Raw genomic sequence first — 10,000 nt, 5'->3', positions numbered from 1 at the left:
TCTCTATGTATCTATTCATCTCTTTTTTTTGCTTATTTTATAAGACGAAGAGTAGTAGAGGAAAAAGAGAAGGAGAAGGAGGAAGGAGAGAATCGAAAAAGGTAGAGTAGGAGTAGTATCTACCTTTTTCTTTGCAGACAGAGAAGGAGAAGAAGAGAAAGAGAAAGGAAGAAAGAGAGAGAGAGAGAGAGAGAGAGAGAGAGAGAGAGAGATAGTAAAAGAGAAAAAAAGATAGGTAGAGGGAAGACAGTTCGGATAAATTTGTTGTTTCGTTCGTGCCGCCGACAAGCACGAACCGGCTGTGCGAATTTACGAACTTTGCTCCCCAACGTGGCACGACTCAACCTCGTAAGCAATTTCTTGTTCTTCTTTTTCTTTTTTTCTTGTTTATTTTTTGTTTTTCTTCTTTTTTTTTTGTGGTGTTGTTTGTTCCTTCCTTCCTTCCTTCCTTTCTTCATTTCTTTCTTCCTTCCTTCCTTCCTTCCTTCGTTATTTCTTTTCTTCGGGTATCTCTGATGTACCGACAGAGTAAATCACAGAGAGCAACTCAACCGAAAGAAAAATTTATTCCATGGGATTAGCATAGAATTTTAAAATCGTCTTTAAAAAGTATGGAATTTTCTCACTTCTCATTCGTTCGATTCTCCCCCTCTCTCTCTCTCTCTCTCTCTCTCTCTCTCTCTCTCTCTCTCTCTCTCTCTCTCTCTCTCTCTTTACCCACATGATTATCGGTTCATTATACGGAAAAGAAATCAACTTGGTAATACGAGACGGCGAATGAAAGTAGAAAGTATAGAGGTTCGTACGCATAACTCGAATCGATTGGTAACCGACTTACTTCTCGGTAAGAGGATACCCGAAGCAATTCTGACGCCTCTGATGCCGCCGGCGCAGGCCCTCCTTTCATCACGATTCGTCCTGCTTCTCATCTCGCGATTCGCACTTTTAACCACTTCGACGGCTAACAACATAGCGACTTATTCGCAAGGAACGTTTATCGATCTCGTAGGTCGAAGTGATTTCCCTTTTTTTTTTTTTTCTTTTCTTTTCTTTTCTTTTCTTTTCTTTTTTCCATTTACTTTATTATCGAAGAAACGAATTAGGATTGATGAGAGAAATAATTGATCGTTAAACTTCATCTTCATTTTGTTTTTATATGTTTATGAGGATAAGAATATTGAAATATGACAACGAATAAATTGGATACGATTAATTTTCCATCATTTCAATATCAGCTTATTCATTATCCCGTTACGAAAGAATATTTCATCATATTTTCATTAATATCTTTTAATTAAACATATGATGTTATGTTGATCGAAAGGTACTCTTTATCGACATAGAAACGTATGTATCTTTACCTCCCCCTCCCTCATTAACATATTTCTATAAATAAAAGAGGAAACCCATAGAAATAAATTAATAAAAATTGTTAAAGCAAAAGAAGAAAAAAAAAAAAATAAAAAAATATGTAAAAAAGAAAATGAAAGGAAAGAAAAAAAGGGCATTTAATGTTGACGTGTACGTGGCAGGAATCCAGCGTGTTTCATAAGGTAAAAATCAGGACCAAGGAAACAGTTCTTGCTACTTTTGGCACCTCTCTCTCTCTCTCTCTCTCTCTCTCTCTCTTTCGACTTTCAACGAGGCCGCTAATGCGCGAGTGCTCGTGAACGTCGAAAGACAACCGAGATTGAATCACGCTCGTTATCTGAACTCGAAAGAAAAAACCTCCCTCGTTTCGAGACTACGAGCGTTCTCTCTGAGAGAGAAAGAGAGAGCTTTATACTTTCACGGCTTAACGCGATCGTTCGAGAGTTAATTACCGCACGGTCATCGTACGGTCCAAAAGTGGTGGTCATTCTTCCCCTCTTGCTCTTCCCTCTCCTCTTTCTCCCATCTAAATTTTCTTTTCGTTACGTCAATGATCGAATGGTTCTCACAAGAGATTAGTTGATATTAGATTTGTCTCGAAGAAAAATGTATACAGCTATCCTATTAGATCTATATACTACGATGCAAATCTAAATAAAATCTAAAATAGGTAGGTTGATGTAAGTATACTTACGTGATTCTTACAAAAAAAAAAAAAAAAAAAAAAAAAGAAAAAGAAAAAAAAAAGAAAAAGAAAAAGAAAAGAGAAAAAAGAAAAAAAGATAGAACGAAATAAAAGAGGAACGAGAAATTCGTTCGAAGGCCGACGAATGTTAAGTAATTCACTTCTTGCGAACGAACGAACGAACGAACGAACGAACGAACATACGAACGAACGAAAGAAGTCGCTATAAGAAACCATTAGTATTATTATCCGGGTTGATATAACGATAGGAATCTTTCCCTTGACGTTTCTAATATCTTTTATAACGGACTAAAGAGTCTTTGCTCTTCAACATAGCCGATCCTTATTTACGCAAAGGCGGTCGCGTTAAATCAACCGATTATCGAGCTCCGTTCTCTTCCCCTCGCATTCCGGATTTAGAAAAGAGAAGAGTGCTTCTTCTAGATAGAGAAAGGAAATCTTTACGTGAGAAGAGAGGAGGCGGAAGAAGAAGAAGAAGAAGAAGAAGAAGAAGAAAAGGAGGGGAAGGAGGTGGAGAAGACTTTCTTCGGTGAAGAGAGAAAGAGAAATATAGAATGAAAGAAAAAGGGACAGAGTGACCATAATTTTCCGATTTTCAAATCCTCCTAGAGATTTCGAGATCTGGATGTTCTCTCTCTCTCTCTCTCTCTCTCTCTCTCTTTCTATTTCTCTCTCTTTCTTTCTCTCTCTCTCTCTTTGGTTCCCTTTCTCACCCCACCCACACCAGCTCGAGGCCGAGAGAAGCTGAATGCGCCGTGGCTAATCGTAAGGTGTAAGGAAGAGAAACGTTCCACGGTGCTCGAAGGGACTTATATATGTATACGTCTCGGACGTTTAATTTATGTCCGCGCACCGGTCTTCGTCTCGAACTATTCCCCTTTTCTTCCTCTCTCTCTCTTTTTCTCTTGGTAGCGAGCATCTCTCTGCTTGTGTCTCTCTCTCTCTCTCTCTCTCTCTCTCTTTCTCTCTTTCTCTCTTTCTCTCTCTGTCTGTCTCTTTCTTTCTTTATCTCTTTTGCTCGATTCTCTCTCTCTCTCTCTCTCTCTTTCTCTCTCTCTCTTTCTCTCGATAACTCTGAAGAAAAGAGAGAAAGGTATATACCAGAGAGTAGAAAGTTCGTTAAGCGATTCATCTCGCCGATGGACGTAATTTAAGTCGACGACGCCCCCTTTCGCCTCGGTGTTTTCCTCGTTTCACGATCCTAACCCTTCCCACTTAAAGCGGAAATCAGTGCCTTTGGAGGAGAACATCGACGTACAAAGTTGAAACTATTTAATATTCGCAAGAATTCGAGACGAGGTTTGTAATTTTTATCATTTTGTAATGATCGCGTGTAATTTTCTCGGGGGGATTTTTTTTTTCTTTTCCTTTTTCTTTTTCATCTTTTCTTTTTTTTTCTTTTCCTAGCATTTGGATCAATGGCACTCGAATCAAATAACTCGAAAAGTAATGATCAGAATTTGCCAGTATTATAGGGCTTATCGAATTTCATAAGCAATATTCTCTTTCTATCGAGCATATCGATGTATCTGCTTGAGAACATTTATTCAATCGATAGCCGAGTTCCTCTCAGCAGGTCTCATTCTCCGTCCTCCATCTCTCTCTCTCTCTCTCTCTCTGTTTCCTCTCTTTCTTTCTTTCTCCCTCCCTCTATCTATCTCTCTTTCTCTCTTCGAGGCACGTACCGCCTTTGGGCGAAGGGCATTTTTCATTCGCGCCCTCCTTCACCCTTTGCTCTCTCTCACTCTCTCTCTCTCTCTATCTCTCTTTCTTTCTCTACTGTGAAATGAAGAAAGAAAGAAGGTGGTGGAATTTTTTAAGGGGCCGAAAGAAATCATCCCCCGTCGATCGAATCGCGTGGATTTTGGCGCCCCGGTGTGGACCTCTTATCTCTCTCTCTCTCTCTCTCTCTCTCTCTCCCTCTCTCTTTTTTTCTTTCTTTCTTTCTTTCTCTTTCTCTCGTTTGCTTTCTCGTGAAACGATTTTACAGAGAGCACCGCACAGAACGATACATGCATTACGTCTTCGCGCGAGAGATACATGGCTCCCGCCCCTCGAGTCTCTGTCTCTCTCTTTCTTCTTCTCGTCTCGATTCACTTCTTTTCGATTCACCGCCAAAAAGGTTACACAGCACGCATCGGCGCATGTAACGCGACCGTGTAAATCGATCGCCTCGAAATTGCCGGCTCTCGTTCTTGTCCTCCCGCGGAATGTACCAAAGAGCGACTTAATTAGGCCGTCGGTAAGGAAGCAGATTAAGAGCATCCGAATTTCAACGTGTTGTACATATTACTCGAAAGCTAGCCGATTATTCTTCCAAGCGAAACAGAAACTCGATCGGAAGGCATCGGGTCGAACGTAATTAAAGAAACGCAAAGTTTGACATACAAACGGTTGTAAAGAACGTTCCAATGAAATTGAAGTACGACTTAAACTCCGTTACACCTGGATATTTTAAAAGAACGAAGACAGCAGGTTAAAGAAACGTATAACTCCGTCACGTTGTGACTTGACTCGACCCTTCCCACCCTTCCCTCCCCGTCAACCGGACAATGCGTAGCACCGATCGGTAATGAACTCGTGCTCATTGAATCGACGTATGTACACTCTCCTCGAGTTAAGTGGCAATAAGTGTCCGGATAATGGCTCACGGTCTCGCGACTTACGATCGGCCAAACGTCGTCGAGTAGCAACAGTCAGCTCCGTTCATGTTTCGTTCTTCTTCCTTATAGTTGACGTCACATTTATGCCTTTTACTATTTAAAAAAGTTAGTACGCTTTTGCGTATGTATTCAGTATTATTCCTATCGTGGCATGGTTACCTATTCCAAACAGCGAACCCTTTAGTATACTCCAAGAGAGTTCTTCCAACGTGTAATCCTCTCTCTCTCTCTCTCTCTCTCTCTCTCTCTCTCTCTCTCTCTCTCTTTTCCTTTTCTTCGCTCGTTTAATTTACTGTCGGCCATATGGCGAACGGTGCGCGCGACAACCACGACAATTTGCCGCGGGGACCTTCTACCTTCCTTATCGTGTTCTTATTTCTCCTTCTTCGCTCTTACATGCCGTGTCCTTTCGCCGACAGGATGTCGAATTTAGCAAGACTTTTTTTTTTTCTTCCTTTTTCGTCTTTTTTACCTCAACAGAATTTCCTGTTCTTTGGAGGAGTCCGAGCCATCGTTTCTCGTTTCAACGAATTGAAAAAGATCGCTCACACGTTCATCGCTAATCTCGATGAAATATCTTTCGGCAAAGGAAGAAGAATTGTCCGTTAAGTAAATCGAAATTAGATAGGACTATTAGTAGGACAATAAAATAACTGGCCGAACGTTTTTTAAAAGTTGTATTTTTAACTGACCGAGGATTCAAAGGTCACCCGAAGAAGCACGACGAAGGCGCACACCATTTCGCGACTAATTAATGAACGTTGCTTCGATCAATTTACATTTACGAAGCGCATTCGCCACAAGCAACAGAAGCTCCCTCTCCTTCATCTTCTTCTACTCCTTCTTCTTCTTATTCTTCTTCTTCCTCTTTTTCTTTTTCTCGCTTCTCTTCTTCTTCTTCTTCTTCTTCCTTTTCGATACTGTTACGACGGTAGGGGTGCGAAGGAAGGGGTGTAGCTTCGTTAGCGCCTGAAGAGACGTCTGAAAGATTCACCGAGCACGACCTCTCCCATGAATACCATCGTGAAAAAGGTCCTCCTCTCGTCGTTCTTGTAGTCGAAGTACTTTGTGAGGAGGAAACTGTGTCGTCGACGTGTTGCGTATATTTCTTGTGATGCGAACGGACTCAGTTCGAAAGAAAAAAGAAAAAAGATAAAAGAAAAAAAAAACAAAAAAAGAAAAAAGAAATAACAAATAGAAAAGGAAAAAAGAAAAAAAGAAGAAATTTAATTAATAATCCTTTTATGGTGGACTAACCAAAGACCTTTCTTTGTTTATATAACGGAGAGAGAGAGAGAGAGGGAGAGAGAGAGAGTTGGATGAGAAGAATCGATAAAGAAAAGAAAAAAAATTTCTATTCCTTCGTAAATATTCTTTAACGATCATTAATCATCTTGGTTAATATTCGTTTCAATCGATAAATATCAACGATGATAATTTATTAATGAAAGTATAATTGCAAAGAGCAACGTTCCTGACTATCGATTTTCCACTTCGATTATGAGAACGTGGCAAAATAGGAAAGTATCAAAGCCCAATGTTTCGTCTTATTGCTCATTGCGTCTATAAACCAATGTTGATTTTTAAACAAATTACAAAGGAAGAATGGAAATATAAATGTTATTTAGAATTTGAACGTGGGAAGAGAATTATTCTCGTTAAGTTTTCAGATTACATTGGAGAATTCTTTGATATTTGAAAATCGCAACGATGTGAAAAAAGATGAAGGTTGCAAAAAAAAAAAAGAAAAAAAAGAAGAAAAAGAAAAAGAAAAAGAAAAGGAAAAGGAAAAAGAGAAAGAAAAAGGAAAAAGAGGAAACCACCAGGGAGTGGATCCTCCTAGCAGGTAATCGTCATTACGTCGTCTCGTGTAAATAGCATCCAGCCGCGAGGGACACCTACTCCTCGCTTCGTACGGAACTTTCGAAAAGGATGATTATTTTATCTCACTCAAGGTTCTATCCCGAGGAGGTTCGCGGCTAATTTTGCGGTCGACGTTGAAAGAGGATTGTCGAGAAAGAGAGAGAGAGAGAGAAAGAGAGAGAGAGAAAGGAAAAAAATGCGATTTTACTACTCCAACGTTATTTACAGTCACAGGAAAATGAAAATTGCTTTGTTGTCCTTGATTCTTTCTTTTTCCCATGTCTATCTCGATGTCTCCAAGCTAATCTCTTTTTAAAAATCCCTCTTTTCTATTGTTTAATGTCACGCTCATATTCTATATATAAACATATGTATGTATGTATAGAAAGTATAGAAATTATTCCTTTCATTCATAATCTTTTATATATATATTTATATATATATATATATGTGTGTGTGTGTGTGTGTGTAAATATATATTTCTTTATTTGTTTGTACATTTTCTTTTTACATTTTATAATTCCAACGAAGAGAAAAGTATAAAATAAATAATATTTCACAACGTTATATAAATTGTATTATCGTCATGTAAATATACAGAATGTATGTACATACATACATTTAATTCGTTTGCTTTTAATAAATGAAAAAAAAAAAACAAAAAAAAAAAAGTATTAATGGCGATGTACGTACAACACACGTAGTAGTAAACAAACTTAGCGTCGTAGAACGACGAGAGGTTGGATAACATAACACCAATTAGTCATCTGTTGCTCGTCGAAGGATAAACATCGATTTCAACGAAAGTACGTTCTCTAAGATTCGTACGTAGTATTTTACGTAGTATTTTCAAGGCGTAGTCTCGTAGAGATTATACGAATATCTTTGAATCTCGAGCTTGTCGAATCTTTAACAGCAACGTCACCATCGTTCTACCGTCGTGAATACCACGAATTGCCTCTGCGGTTGGACGTAAAACAATCAGGTAAAGATTTTTTTGTCTCTTTCGGAGTTACTTGTTTCGCGGCCAAGCAACGAACAACGTTATATCCACGAATGTTCTGTGCTGGACTACTGACTGGACTGAGAGAGAGAGAGAGAGAGAGAGAGAGAGAAAGATAGATAGCCTTTACGGTCGGCCAACGCGATTAAAGTTTTTGCAGGAGAATGGCTCTCAGGAAGAGGGCAAAGAGAATGAGAGGGAGGGAGAGAGAGAGAGAGAGAGAGAGAGAGAGAGAGAAAAAAGAAATTGCAATGGATGGAAATGTCGTCGAAACGTTCAAGGACATTACCTTCGATCTTATATTTTAATCTTCAAACTTTTTACGCGAGTTCGATCAAGAGAATCGAACGTGATAGGAAAATAAGAACGAAAAGAATGACGGCGTGGTTATTTTCGTGGAAGAGACCGACGTTTCTTTCTCAATGATTTCCGATTGTTCGTCAATTTCATCAGTTACATTGTATAATTTTTTCTTTTCCTTTCTTTTTTTCTTATCTTCCTTTTTTTTCTTCTTTCCTTTTTTTTCTTCTTTTTTTTTTTTTTTTTTTTTTCTTTCTTTTTCTTCTTCTCTTAAGATTAGTCGAAGAAACGAAAGGGTCGACGCGTGAGGGCTGCCATGAGGTGCAAACCTCATACACCTGGATCGTTACATCGTGAATCAGCGATTGCTTTTACCAAGTCCGAAGGATATTGAAATCGAGGGCTTGGGAGAGATAGATAGAATGAGAAGGAGAGAGAGAGAGAGAGAAAGACTGAGTGAGACAGAAAGAGAGAAAGAGAGAAAGAGAAAGAGAGAGGAGAAAGGGTATGTTGGGACTCGATTTACGAAGATGAGGCGCGCTCGATTTACCTCGTCTTCTCCGCCTTCTTCGATGACGCCGACCTTCGTTCGTAACATCTCGTATACTGGCGTCGATGATTATCGCTATGAAACTCTTTCTCTCTCTCTCTCTCTCTCTCACTCTCTCTCTCTCTCTCTCTCTCTATCTATCTATCTATCTATCCATCTATCTATCTATCTATCTATCTCATTTTTTCTCGTCTCTTCTTCTTCTATTTTTTTCTCATACCTAAATGCCTATTACGCGTCGTTAATGTCGAATATCTTGCAACTTAGTCACGAATGACGTTAAACATATTCCAAATCTTTACTATAATATTTTAAACGATTCACGATTAATACATAGGTACTTTATCATAGATTTTCCATTTGACAGATCACGAATTCTATCGAAGAATTTTCATGGACGTTTTATTGTTTATTCGCATCGTAAGGATATATTCCTTTCGACGATTGACGCTTGCTCGAAATCGCGCCCCGTCACGATTATATAGGATCGTGAAGTCATTCGAAAGTTCGATGACGTCACGACGTAACAAAATGAAATTTAGATTGGTCCGTCAGGGCCTATTAAAATCTATGTGAATAGATTCAATAAAGTCGAACGATAAGATCGCGAGATGAAAATAATGAATGGAAAAGCGAGAGAAGAGTTCCTCTCTTCTTTCGGGAGGGCCGATCTTTGAGAGTTACTATCGAAATCTCGATCATCGTGGATCAATCACCAATATCGATATCAAGAATGACACCAAGGTACGAGTCTATTAGGCAGCTCGATAACCACCGAACGCCACGTTCTTCGAGACACGCTGTGTCCCTATCGTCAGACCCCATCGGCATTCCTTATCGACGCGATAATAATTTATTACCTTGTCCCACGTTCCTGGTGTCTTTTCTCCTTTTCGTTCGCATTCGTAAGAATAGGAAGAAGGGATTCTTTTTTTTTTCTTTTTTTCTTTTTTTTTTTTTTTTTTCTTGTTTTCTTTTTCTTTTAAAGAGCCCTATGACAATTTAAAGACCAAGTTCTGGCTCAAAAGTAGTCAAGGAATTTTTATCGGGCCGACGAATCTTCAAAATTTTTCTATCATCAAACGAAATCAGATGTAAGAATTAGGTAAACGACGTTACTTTTCGATCAGATAATTAAATACCTTATTTTTCTTTTATCTTTCTTTTCTTTTTCTCTTTCTTTTTTTCCTTTTTTCTTTTTTCTCTCTCTCTCTCTCTTTTTCTCACTCTGGATTGGTTCCTTTTCTCATTCAATAAATTGTCATTAAGTAATGTGGCAAGGATCGATAATACGTTCGTCGTCGATCATATTAATGACCTATATAAAAGTTTGATTTCGCGAAAAGGGTTGCGCGATCGTGATCGAACGTAACAACAAAGTTCGTTTTCAAAGGACGAACAAAGGAATGGAGAAGAGTAAGGGAGAAAATAAACGGGTCCTTAGTAATAGCGGGAATGCTTTCGTGTCGATGGCCGAGGTTATTGGTATGTTTTTTAGGCCTTTATTACGTCTATCGCAGTCGGGAGTCGAGTCGACGCCAACA

The 10,000-nt window shown here is 38.9% G+C and overlaps 1 protein-coding gene across 2 annotated transcripts in view; it reads left to right on the top strand.

The window, feature by feature from the left end:
• ds (dachsous cadherin-related 1) overlaps positions 1 to 10,000 on the top strand; it is a 298,517-nt gene that overhangs the window by 151,228 nt on the left and 137,289 nt on the right. The window contains exon 1 of one of the 2 annotated variants that reach the window (XM_035865264.2): positions 7,383 to 7,588. The exons of the other annotated variant lie outside the window; for it this stretch is intronic. The gene's annotated coding sequence lies outside the window, so the exon portion shown is untranslated. Of the gene's footprint in view, positions 1 to 7,382; positions 7,589 to 10,000 lie in introns of those variants that run through there. 2 annotated transcript variants of the gene reach the window in all.

Source organism: Vespa mandarinia, chromosome 11 (assembly GCF_050613455.1).
Source record: "Vespa mandarinia isolate Hongniang chromosome 11, ASM5061345v1, whole genome shotgun sequence".
NCBI lineage: Eukaryota > Metazoa > Arthropoda > Insecta > Hymenoptera > Vespidae > Vespa > Vespa mandarinia.
This window is presented reverse-complemented; position numbering and strand designations above follow the sequence as displayed.